The following is a 10,924-nucleotide window of genomic DNA, read 5'->3' on the forward strand; positions in this document are numbered from 1 at the left end:
TAACCCGGTACAGGCCCTTTTGCTGGATCTTTCATTATCAGGTAGGTTTTGCCATATGTTAACCACTCTTCAATGTCACCTCTTTGTGGTATGTTGTTAAACTGCTTGGCAATGAGTAGATGTAGACCAGTCAGATGTTTCAACCAAAAACCATGCAGTTCATCTTCACTTGGTGCTGCTGACCGATTTCTGATTTTCTTTGACCTTTTCTTCACCATTTCTACTGTTATTACAAGTCCTGCTTTATTCTTACCCACCTCCTTTAGCCAAGCTGCATTCTTTTATTTCTTTGGGTTGTCCCCTAACGACGCCCAGTACTGCACTGTTTCTTCTTTGCTGGATGTGGCTGGTGCACTGCAGTTTCTCCACGGATGGATTGGTGGAAACATTTCTGATTTGACTGAAATTGAAGGTTCTGCCTGTAGTGTGCAAGTTGAGCTTTGTATCTGCTGATTTTCTTGGCTGTGAGTGTTATTTGTTGATATTTCTTGATCAGGTGTTCTTTGGTCTTCTTGTTCTTTAGCTTCTTGTCTTTCATCTGTTCCAGCTTGCTTGCATCTGATCTTAACATGCTGTTTTTATTTTATAACCTGATCTTCTATTTTGGTGGTGTACTGTTTGGCTTCTTTTCTTGTTTGTTGATTTTGCATCCCAACATTTTCAGTTATAACTGCAGCCATGCTATAAATTAATTGGTTTGTTTGCCCAGGATGCTTGAACCTCTGGCATAACTCTCATCCTCCTTGGAGCATGCAAGCCCCACAGTCCCATCAAGTGACTCATTAGAAGTTCACTGCTCTCCAGATACATCATTGACTGTTACCAATGCATATGATTTACACAGACTTTAATCTGAAGTCAACAAATGTGCATTTATCATGTGAATATTGGCAAAAACACCAAGCCCTACTTCTATAGAAAGAAGATAACATGCCATTTCCAAGCAATAAGGAAGGTAATTTGTATAATTAAAGCAAGTCAACACATTTCCTTTTATAAAAATGGAAAACTACATACCTACCTGGGATGCAAACCAGTTGGGGTGGCCCTGGCCCAGGATTCCCTTCTCTTTCTCTGCCCTTGATTGGACTCCTCAGCCGGAGTGAGAGGACGACTGAGGTTGTCCCTTGGATTTCCCATCTCAGGTGAGAGCTGAGATGGCTTTGCAGACTAGGAGATATGCCTACTGGACTTTTTACCATCTCTATACCATCACTGAGTGATCCTTGGACATATTCATAACATCTGCCCTAAAAGACTATCCCAGCGCAGTATGATTTATCACTACTCCGGAGCTGACTTGTATGCCCTTAGGGCAGTCTCTGCCTCATGGGCGCGACCTGTCGCCTGTTTCCATACTCCCCTTAATGACGATCCCAAGCTTTGGGATTCCGAGAGGTGGTTGGGCTTAGATAGGGGCCTCGAGTCAAGATATGCTAAGAGGCCCCTGATAAAATTTTTAGCCGGTTATTTTAAGAAGTTAGTGAGGGGGAGGGAAGGGAGGGAATTTTTAACCGGCACTCAGTCTGGTCCTGTTAGAGGTCCTGACGGGACGGGGTTGGGGGAGGTGGCTGCTGGTTCTGAGAATGTGGGGGTGGGGCTTCAAATCCCCACGGCGATAGGGAATGGCAGCAGGTGTCTGCGCGGAGGGCCATATCAACATCTGGGATCGCGCCCCCGCTATCTCCGAGCGGTGGCGCGCTCCGACCCTCCGGTTAGCGCCCTCTTACCCGGGGATGAGGGTGATCAGGCCCCTGAGCTCAGGTTGGTCTATTTTAACGCTAGATCCGTAGTTAACAAAGCTCCCCTCATCCGTGATCTGATCGAGGAGGAACGTGCGGATCTAGCGTGCATCACGGAAACTTGGCTGGGCTCGGAGGGAGGGGTGCCTCTCACCGAGATATGCCCGCTGGGTTTCCGGGTGCTGCACCAGCCGCGGGCTCAGGGCAGGGGCGGTGGGGTGGCAGTGGTTATTCGGGAGACTTTGTGTCCCCGGGAGGCCACCATTGTCCAGATGGCCGGGAGTGAATCCCTCCTCTTGAGATGTGGTCCTCGGGTTCAGTTGGGCTTGTTGCTCACATACCTGGCGCCCAGCTGTGTGGCAACAGCCCTGCCTGAGCTGCTCGACGCCCTCTCAGGGTTGGCAGTGGAGTTCCCCAGGCTTATAGTCCTGGGTGACTTCAACCTGCCATCACTGGGGGGGTCGTCGGAGTTAGCTCGGGAGTTCATGGCTTCCATGACAGCCATGGGCCTGACCCAGGTTATTGAGGGCCCTACTCACGAGGGGGATCATACTCTCGACCTGGTGTTCCTGTCTGGACAGTGGTTGGATGATCTGGGAGGGGGTTCTCCATCCATCACCCCTCTGTCATGGTCAGATCACCACCTCCTGAGGCTGGTTTTCCGTCATGCCATCCCCCGCCGCTGGGCGGCGGAACCGACCAGGTGGTTCCGCCCCAGGCGCCTAATGGACCCGGACCGGTTCCAGAGGGCGCTTGGGCCGATACCTATCACCCTCACCCACAGCCCAGTCGATGCTCTGGTGGAGGCCTGGGAAACGGCTGCCACCAGGGCACTCGACTGCGTTGTACCCACGCGACCTCTGACTCGGCGCAGATCCCGTTGGGCCCCATGGTTCTCTGTGGAGCTCCGGGAGATGAAGCGTCGGAGACGAGGTCTAGAGAGCGGTTGGAGATCCAGCCGATCCGAATCCGACCGATTGCAGTTAAGAACCTTTATAAGGTCTTATCTTGCGGCGATAAGGACGGCAAAGTCTAATTACTTTGCCTCCCTTATCGCGTCCGCAGATAATCGCCCGGCCGCCCTGTTTAGGGTGACTCGCTCCCTCCTTAACCAGGAGGTGAGAGAGGATCCCTTGCAGGGACGAGCCGAGGAGTTTAGTCATCATCTGGCGGACAAAATCGCTCTGATCCGGACCGGCTTGGACTCTGACTGGGCAGAGTCTGACGTGGAGGAATCAGGCGGTCTTGAGCACGTTATCTGGACTGAGTTCGGCCCTGTTTCCCCTGATGATGTGGACAGGATCATGGGGAGACTGAGCACCACCACCTGTTTGTTGGATCCGTGCCCCTCCTGGCTAGCTTATGCGGCTCGGGAGGGAACACGAGGCTGGTTCCATGCAGTAATAACTGCTTCTTTGAAGGAGGGTGTCTTCCCTGCCGCCTTGAAGGAGGCGGTGGTGAGGCCCCTTCTCAAGAAGCCTGCTTTGGACCCGGCTGTTTTAAACAACTATCGTCCAGTCTCCAACCTTCGCTTTCTGGCGAAGGTTGTTGAGAGTGTGGTGGCGCACCAGCTCCCTCTGTTCCTGGAGGAAACTGATTATCTGGACCCGTACCAATCGGGCTTCAGGCCCGGATACAGCACGGAGACGGCATTGGTCGCGCTGGTGAATGATCTCTGGAGGGCTAGGGACAGGGGTTGCTCCTCTGTCCTGGTCCTATTAGATCTCTCAGCGGCTTTCGATACCATCGACCATGGTATCCTGCTGCGGCGTCTCAGGGGGTTGGGAGTGGGAGGCACCGTTTTACGGTGGTTCTCCTCCTACCTCCAGGGCCGCTCGCAGTCGGTGTTGACAGGAGGGCAGAGATCCACCCCGAGGTCTCTCATTTGTGGAGTTCCTCAGGGGTCGGTCCTCTCGCCTCTCCTGTTCAACATCTATATGAAGCCGCTGGGCGAGATCATTCGTGGTTTCGGGGTGGGGTATCACCAGTACGCTGATGATACCCAACTTTTTCTTTCCACCCCGAACCAACCCAGCGATGCCCTCTCCGTGATGTCCCGGTGCCTGGAGGCAGTTCAGGTCTGGATGGGGAGAAACAGGCTTCGTCTCAATCCCGCCAAGACTGAGTGGCTGTGCATATCGGCATCTCGGGTTAACCAAGTTATTCCACCTCTAACGATGGGGGGTGAGGTGTTACCCCCCGTTGATAGGGCTCGCAACCTGGGCGTCCTCCTGGATTCACGGCTCAATTTTGAAGACCACATAGGAGCCGTGACCAGGGGGGCTTTTGCACAGGTTCGCCTGGTGCGCCAGTTGCGTCCCTATCTGGACCGAGACGCCCTACGCACAGTTACTCATGCGCTTGTGACCTCCCGTTTGGACTACTGTAACGCTCTCTACATGGGGCTGCCCTTGAAGACCACTCGGAGGCTTCAACTGGTGCAGAATGCGGCCGCGCGAGTTGTAATGGGGGTTTCCCGATACTCCCATGTAACACCTCTACTCCGCGAGCTGCATTGGCTTCCGGTTGCCCTCCGGGTGAAATTCAAGGTGCTGGTTATTACCTATAAAGCCCTACATGGCCTGGGTCCGGGCTATTTGAGGGAACACCTGCTGCCGGCATCAAGCGCCCTTCGCCCAGTGCGCTCCCACAGGGAGGGTCTGCTCAGGGTGCCGCCGGTGAGAGATTGCCGGCGGGTGACACCCAGGGATAGGGCCTTCTCTGTGGGAGCGCCTGCCCTCTGGAACCAGCTGCCGGTGGAGCTGAGGACTGCCCCCGACCTCCGATCATTCCGCCGGGGCCTGAAGACCTGGCTCTTTGAGCTCTCAGGCCCAGGCTGAGGAGAAATTTTTAATTCGGGTTTAAATGTATACAGGGTAATTTAATATTTTTTAATTGGTTTTTTAACTTTTGTATGGTGGATTTTTAACTCCCTGTAAACCGCCCTGAGTCCTCAGGGAATAGGGCGGTATATAAATGTAAATAAATAAATAAATAAATAAATAAATAAATAAATAAATAAATAAACACAGGTGCTATCTCTGCTGTGAAAAACTAATTGCTCGTGACCAACAGCTACAACTTCAGGAGCCATTGTAATGACTCTGGATAATGGCAATTAAGCATTGGCAATCATTTTACAATTTGTAGAATTATGTGATGTCTTAAAACCTGGGTGTACCTGAGCCTTGCCAGAGCTTAGCTGCAGGATGAGGCTTATCTGAAGCTCACAAGCTTACCCAGTTGGGTTTCTTGGGGTTTGTATATGTAATAGTGGTAATATTCTGATAGGATGGGATGGGAGATGAGAATTTAAACTAAAAGAGCTTTGCTGTACCAAGAGCAGCATGTTGGATCACAGAGAGTCCTACTTTCATCTTTTTTCTTCTTGAAGAAAGGGAAATTCTAGTAGGAAACTTACATTACAAAGCTGTGTTATGGCCATTTCTTTCAAGTGTTATAGATTGAATCCATTGTAGTTAAGGTAGAACCAAATAGATCAATGGATATTGATTATGTTACGTGTGACTAAATTTGGTAACAGTTATACAATAATGAAGACATAAATAGTTTGTGTGAGAGAGGGACTTCCTCTTTTCTTGAGGATGGAAAAAAGTAAGCAGAAAACCGATTAGCATCCACCAGCAAGTTATTGGTTTGCAATAAATTAGAACACACTTTTAATATGAGCACTAGATTTTTCCCTCAATTAGACCATTGAAAGCCTTACCATCTAGTTAATCAAATGTAGATTCATATTTGTGGAGTCACAAATTTACAGCTTATTAGTGTCCTTGTGTAAAGACCTGCCTCAAATCAGTTCTCCCAAGAAAGCAGAACTCTTGAAATGGCATCATTTCAAAAGGAACTTTTATTGGGAGGTGTTGACAGCATGAATGGAAGGCAGGATCTGAGGGTTTCCTGTGCAAATCAAGTAAAAGTGTCCATGGTAACTCCACCCAAACTGTCCATCCAGACGGTTCAAACAGGCCAATCCGCAGGTGTGAAAACGCCATGGGAACAGTAATAAGGCGCCGCTTCCAAGGCTATTAGAGGTCTGCACCATTTCTTCCACACTTGGAGATAAGGCAGATGGCCGGAGGTACATTCCATTCCCACCGCATTAGAGACACATCAAAGAGGATAGAGCAAGAAACAGAGCAAAGCAAATACACATCGGCACCTCAAGCTTCCCCCTCACCCCCCCCCGAAGAATGGTAGAACCCGAAAAGAATAAGAAATCCCATGCACCCAGAACATGGGGTTCTGATACCTTGGCTGGATGTGAGACCTTGTCATATGTATTTTAGGCCAGCAGTATTGAAATATTTGAATTTCTGGCTCCTTAGTGCAGACTTCGTACTCCCAGAATTCGTTTCTAGATGAGACTTTCCCATAGTAAAGATACAACGATCAGTTCTTTAAGCCATAATTTTATGACTTAAAGAGTTGCAAGTGCATTATCAGGTTCTTCCAAATGAGTCTTTCATTGCAGAAATGGGCAGAGGACAATAAAAAGAACTGATAATGTCTACAGAAGTTGGAAAAACATTTTTAACTTTTAGCACTTAACCATCCCAGTTTACATTCCTCAAACACTTGTTATTTAGGTTTTTTGTTCAATAGTGATTTTTTTTTGCCATTGGTTGATAAAATGTGAAACTAGTTCCCCAATTTCAGGATTTCTTTGAACTCACCTGTCTTGGATAATATTTCTGACACTCTATTTCAACTTGCTTTGGAAACTGAAGAGTCTTTGTGGAACAGTTTGTGATGGAGGTTTTTAAGGAAAATTCCATAAACTCTCTGGATCCTGGTTATTGGGGGCTGCTGAGGAAGTTTCCGACAAGACTGTTATAAAATATGTGTACTATATTACAGAACTTTTTAAAACCCCAATAAAATTGTATATATGTATAGATTAAAATGCTAACCAGTAACCAAAGTACTGCTTTAATGTTGAATACAAGCCACATTTATAGTGCACACAGAAATATATATGTTGCTAGGCAGATTTTGCATCTGATCCCATGTGAGAATAGAGATATCTGGGAGGAAGACATCCACTACGTTTCATCAAGTGTTTTCTAATATCTAACAGTACATTTGTTATAACCTGAGCCATACAAATATGTATTTATGTCTAAAATAAACCCAATAAACTGTGAATAAACAAGACCCCAGAACTGTATTAGTAGCGTATTCTTATGTTATTTGTTCAAAACAGCTACAAGGGGTAAATGAAACTTGTAATATATTGGAAAAAGAGTTCAATGGAATATAGCCAGGAACAAAATAAGTTTTTTAAAATACCGTGATGCCTGTTAGTGTCAATTCTTATAATGACCTGGAAAACATGGATTGCTATCCATTGGTTCACATACAATGTCATTTGTGTAAATAAGCAAAGAGTTAACTTTGCCAAGTACCAAGGCTGAGCAGCTAGAGTTTAGCTTCAGTATAGCAGATTCCTAATTTATAGACAAACCATGACTTCTGGTTTAAAATAAACCTTTGTTTTTTCAACAAAATTCAATGTAATTTGTTCAGAAATGGACTCATATTTATTTTAAACCATAATCCTTGGCTGAATGTAAACACAACCAAACAATCCACCAGATGGAAAGGGAATTCTGTTTTATTTCTTCTTCCAAAGATATAGAAGAGGGAAGTGGGATAAGTCTACAATTCAGGCAGTTTGCACAGACTCATTAGTGATGTTAATATTCCAGTATGATTCTACAGGAGTTTAAATCAATTTGATCCATGGATTGAGAATCAATTCATCCCCAATCCTAGGAAGATTCTTCAGTTGGTTTACTATAGCATTAAGCCACAAAGTACCTGACTAGCAGGTAGCATGTAGTGTGAACATAGCCTATTGTATTTTATTTTATGAATGATGGATAGAAAATCATTTTTTTGAAACAGACTAGAAACATAAACAGCCTTGATGATAGATAGTGTAAGTAGGAGAAGATGTTGTAGAACCTGAGGGTGGAGTCAAAAGAGGAATCAGCCTAGAGTCATTACGTTCCCACAGTCTTAAGTCCAACCCCTTTTGAATTCTGTTGACCCTTATCTAGTACCAAATAGTACTAAGCATTGAGTTGATTCCTGTCTATAGGCATGAGCAGTTACAAATCAGTTTAATTGGAACGTCATGTGTGGTCATGATTTTTTGCACCTGACAGATCGATCTTTGCCTGATTCCTCTATACATTGTTATTTATTTACCTATTGGATTGTCAGACCATTGCTTTCTTGAGACTTTGGTGGTATATTATTAAAAGAATCATAATCAAACACATATAAGGTTAACATTTCAACAAATTATCAACTGAAATGTACCAATTCACAATTCTTTAAAATACTAATGGCATTATCCAACTAGTTAAAAGTTCTCTGGAACATCTCTAGCTTTAATTCTCAACTTAAATTTCTACTCTCTGAGGTCTTAATAATGGAAAGTTACAAGCAATTTCTCCCAGGCTATTAATTAGACCCATCAATTCTAACTGGAGAATAAGTATAATGGGCTCATGGTATATCACTTCAGCTAGTTCATAGGCTGCTGCATTTTGTACTAACTAAAGTTTCTGAGTGGTCTTTAACCGGAACTACATGTTGTATGCAGCATATTATAGTAGTCTGGCCAGATGGCAATGAGAACATAAGTCACTGTGACAAAACTCCTGGTTAGGTCACAACTGGTAGAACATTTAGAGTGTCTGACAATATCATTCATGAGTCAAAAGGACCTCCAAGTTATAGACCTGCTCTCTCAAGAGCAGTGTCATTGTCAGGAAGGAGAACGTGAAGCTGACAGAGAACCTTGATGGACAAATAATTATATTTAGCTTGAGTTTAATTTCAGCCTGTTTCTTCCTGTCCACACCTTGACAGAACCCAGACCCTGGAGGATTTAGTGGATAATCATCAGCATATTCATGAGATCATACCTTAACTAGTAGTGGGGAACAGCTGAGCCTTATGACACTCCAAATAAGAGCCCTGAAATTTATTTATTTATTTTATTTTAATTCCATTTATATCCCGCCCTTCTCCGAAGACTCAGGGCGGCTTACTAGCTCTCCTCTCTAGTAAGTCATGGAAATACTAAAAGCACAGTGCTCCCAACTCTGAATGGGCCATTTTAGTAGTTAGCGGTTGGGGAAAAAGGGAAGTGAAGGGTTGATGTTAGTTGGAATGATAGCTGGAAATTCTAATAGGATCAGAAGTGTACATTCCTTACATCTCAGTCCTGACAGGTTTCTCACATAATTCAGTTCCTCTGAAATACTCTTGTTACTGCCTTCCTAACACAATTTCAACAAGAAGGGCTGGAGAGAGGATGATAGTTGTCCAATACAGCTATATCCAGGGTGGGATGAGTTGAGAAGGAGGAGTACTACAGCCCACTTCAATGTTGCAAAAATCACCCTCTTCATAGTAAAATGTTTTTTTAAAATGTATAAACCTAACCAAAAATTACACAGAAATAAACATGTAAAAAGCAAGAATAAAACAACAAGCACGCTGTGAAGAGGAATATTCAGTGACACATTCTTCCCTTCACTTCCCTTTTTCCCCAACCGCTAACCACTACTTAAATATTTGTGCTGTGTTTTGAACACTGGGGATTATTGCTTATATCTGCTTAAGGTTTCGTCTGTTGTTTTTAATTAGCTTCAACTCTTCTCCCAAAAAGCATATTCCATATTCCAAATGTCTAAATCTGCTTTGCTGTGTAATGTTTCATATATATATATATATATATATATATATATATATATATATATATATATATATATATATATATATATATATATATATATGGAGATCCCTATTTAAATTGACTTAAATTTCTCTCACAAGCTTATACTGTATTATCAGTTTTGCCATTACTGCATATTCTCCAATGTTGGTTCTCCCATTTTTATATCGTTGGCAAATTTTACTTTTCCAAATTTATGCCAAATTTTGAGCATTTTTGCATGTGAGAAAATATTCCTTTTTTTCTTACAGCATTTGCAACATTTATTATTTTATTATCTGTCCATCTTGCCCTTATACTCCATCTGTAAAACACTCTATACTATTTTCCCCAAATTATACTTGGAATACATTTCATTATTTTTCCCCCATACCTCTTCCCACTATTCTTCTCATTTATTTTGAGGGTTTACATCCATTTCATCATGGAATATTTAATTTGTTCTGCCTCTGTGCCATATTTCAGTATCAATATTTAATGCATCCCAATACTTGATCTTCATTCTGAATAAACATTTCAAATTTAGTCATTTTACTCAAAGTTTCTCCTTTCTTCAGGTGACTGTTTACTCTTCCAGCGATTTGTGCCTACATTAGCTAATATAATGCCTATCTTCATTGTTGCATGCTTGATCATTCGCTTGATTCAGCTCATAATTCCACTGCCTTCCACTTGTACACAATCATGACAAAAATATGCCTTGATAATATTTAGGAAAGGGCATGTGTCACTTACATGCCTTCATCTTGTTTCCAGCATATGAATAAGATAACTTGAAAGCTATTTATAATGAACCTTTTTGTATTGTAGATTTTTTAAAAAAATCTGAATGGAGAATGTCCATTCAGAAGCCAGATAGTCCATCGTTTAAGGAAACAGTGGATGAGGCTGAGCAGACATGGATGAAGGGACATACCCTTCAGCTGCCTGAACTTCGGACCCCATCCCCTTCTGGTCCCTGATTTTACAGCAAAGTCATGGGTGATGACACACAACAGGTTTTGGTGAAAGGAATGAAATGTAACAGGTTAAGAGTGTCCTTGCAAAGTTTTGGACTACTTTCAACATGGGCAGAGGGGTGTCACTCATATAGCTGGGGATAAGATGGTTACATACACCTCAGGGATAGGCCTGAAAGAAGCTCAGTCCTACCCCTATAGACAATCTTTGAAGTATGATTAGATACACGTTGAGAAAGGTCTTGTAGAACTTGCAACGCGGGAATCAGGAGAAGAGATGGGGCGTTATGCTAATAAGCTGCATTAATTATTACCCCAATCCCAACCCACTTACTCTTGTGAAAAGCTAAATGTAGAGTGCTAGGGAGTGAAGCAAGTACAATTAGGATCCTGACTGATACATAGCTTGTATTTTTTGCACAGGAGTAGCCACAGGTGTTCACTAT

The sequence above is a fragment of the Vipera ursinii genome (assembly GCF_947247035.1).
Source record: "Vipera ursinii genome assembly, chromosome: 1".
NCBI classification, from domain to species: Eukaryota; Metazoa; Chordata; class Lepidosauria; order Squamata; family Viperidae; genus Vipera; species Vipera ursinii.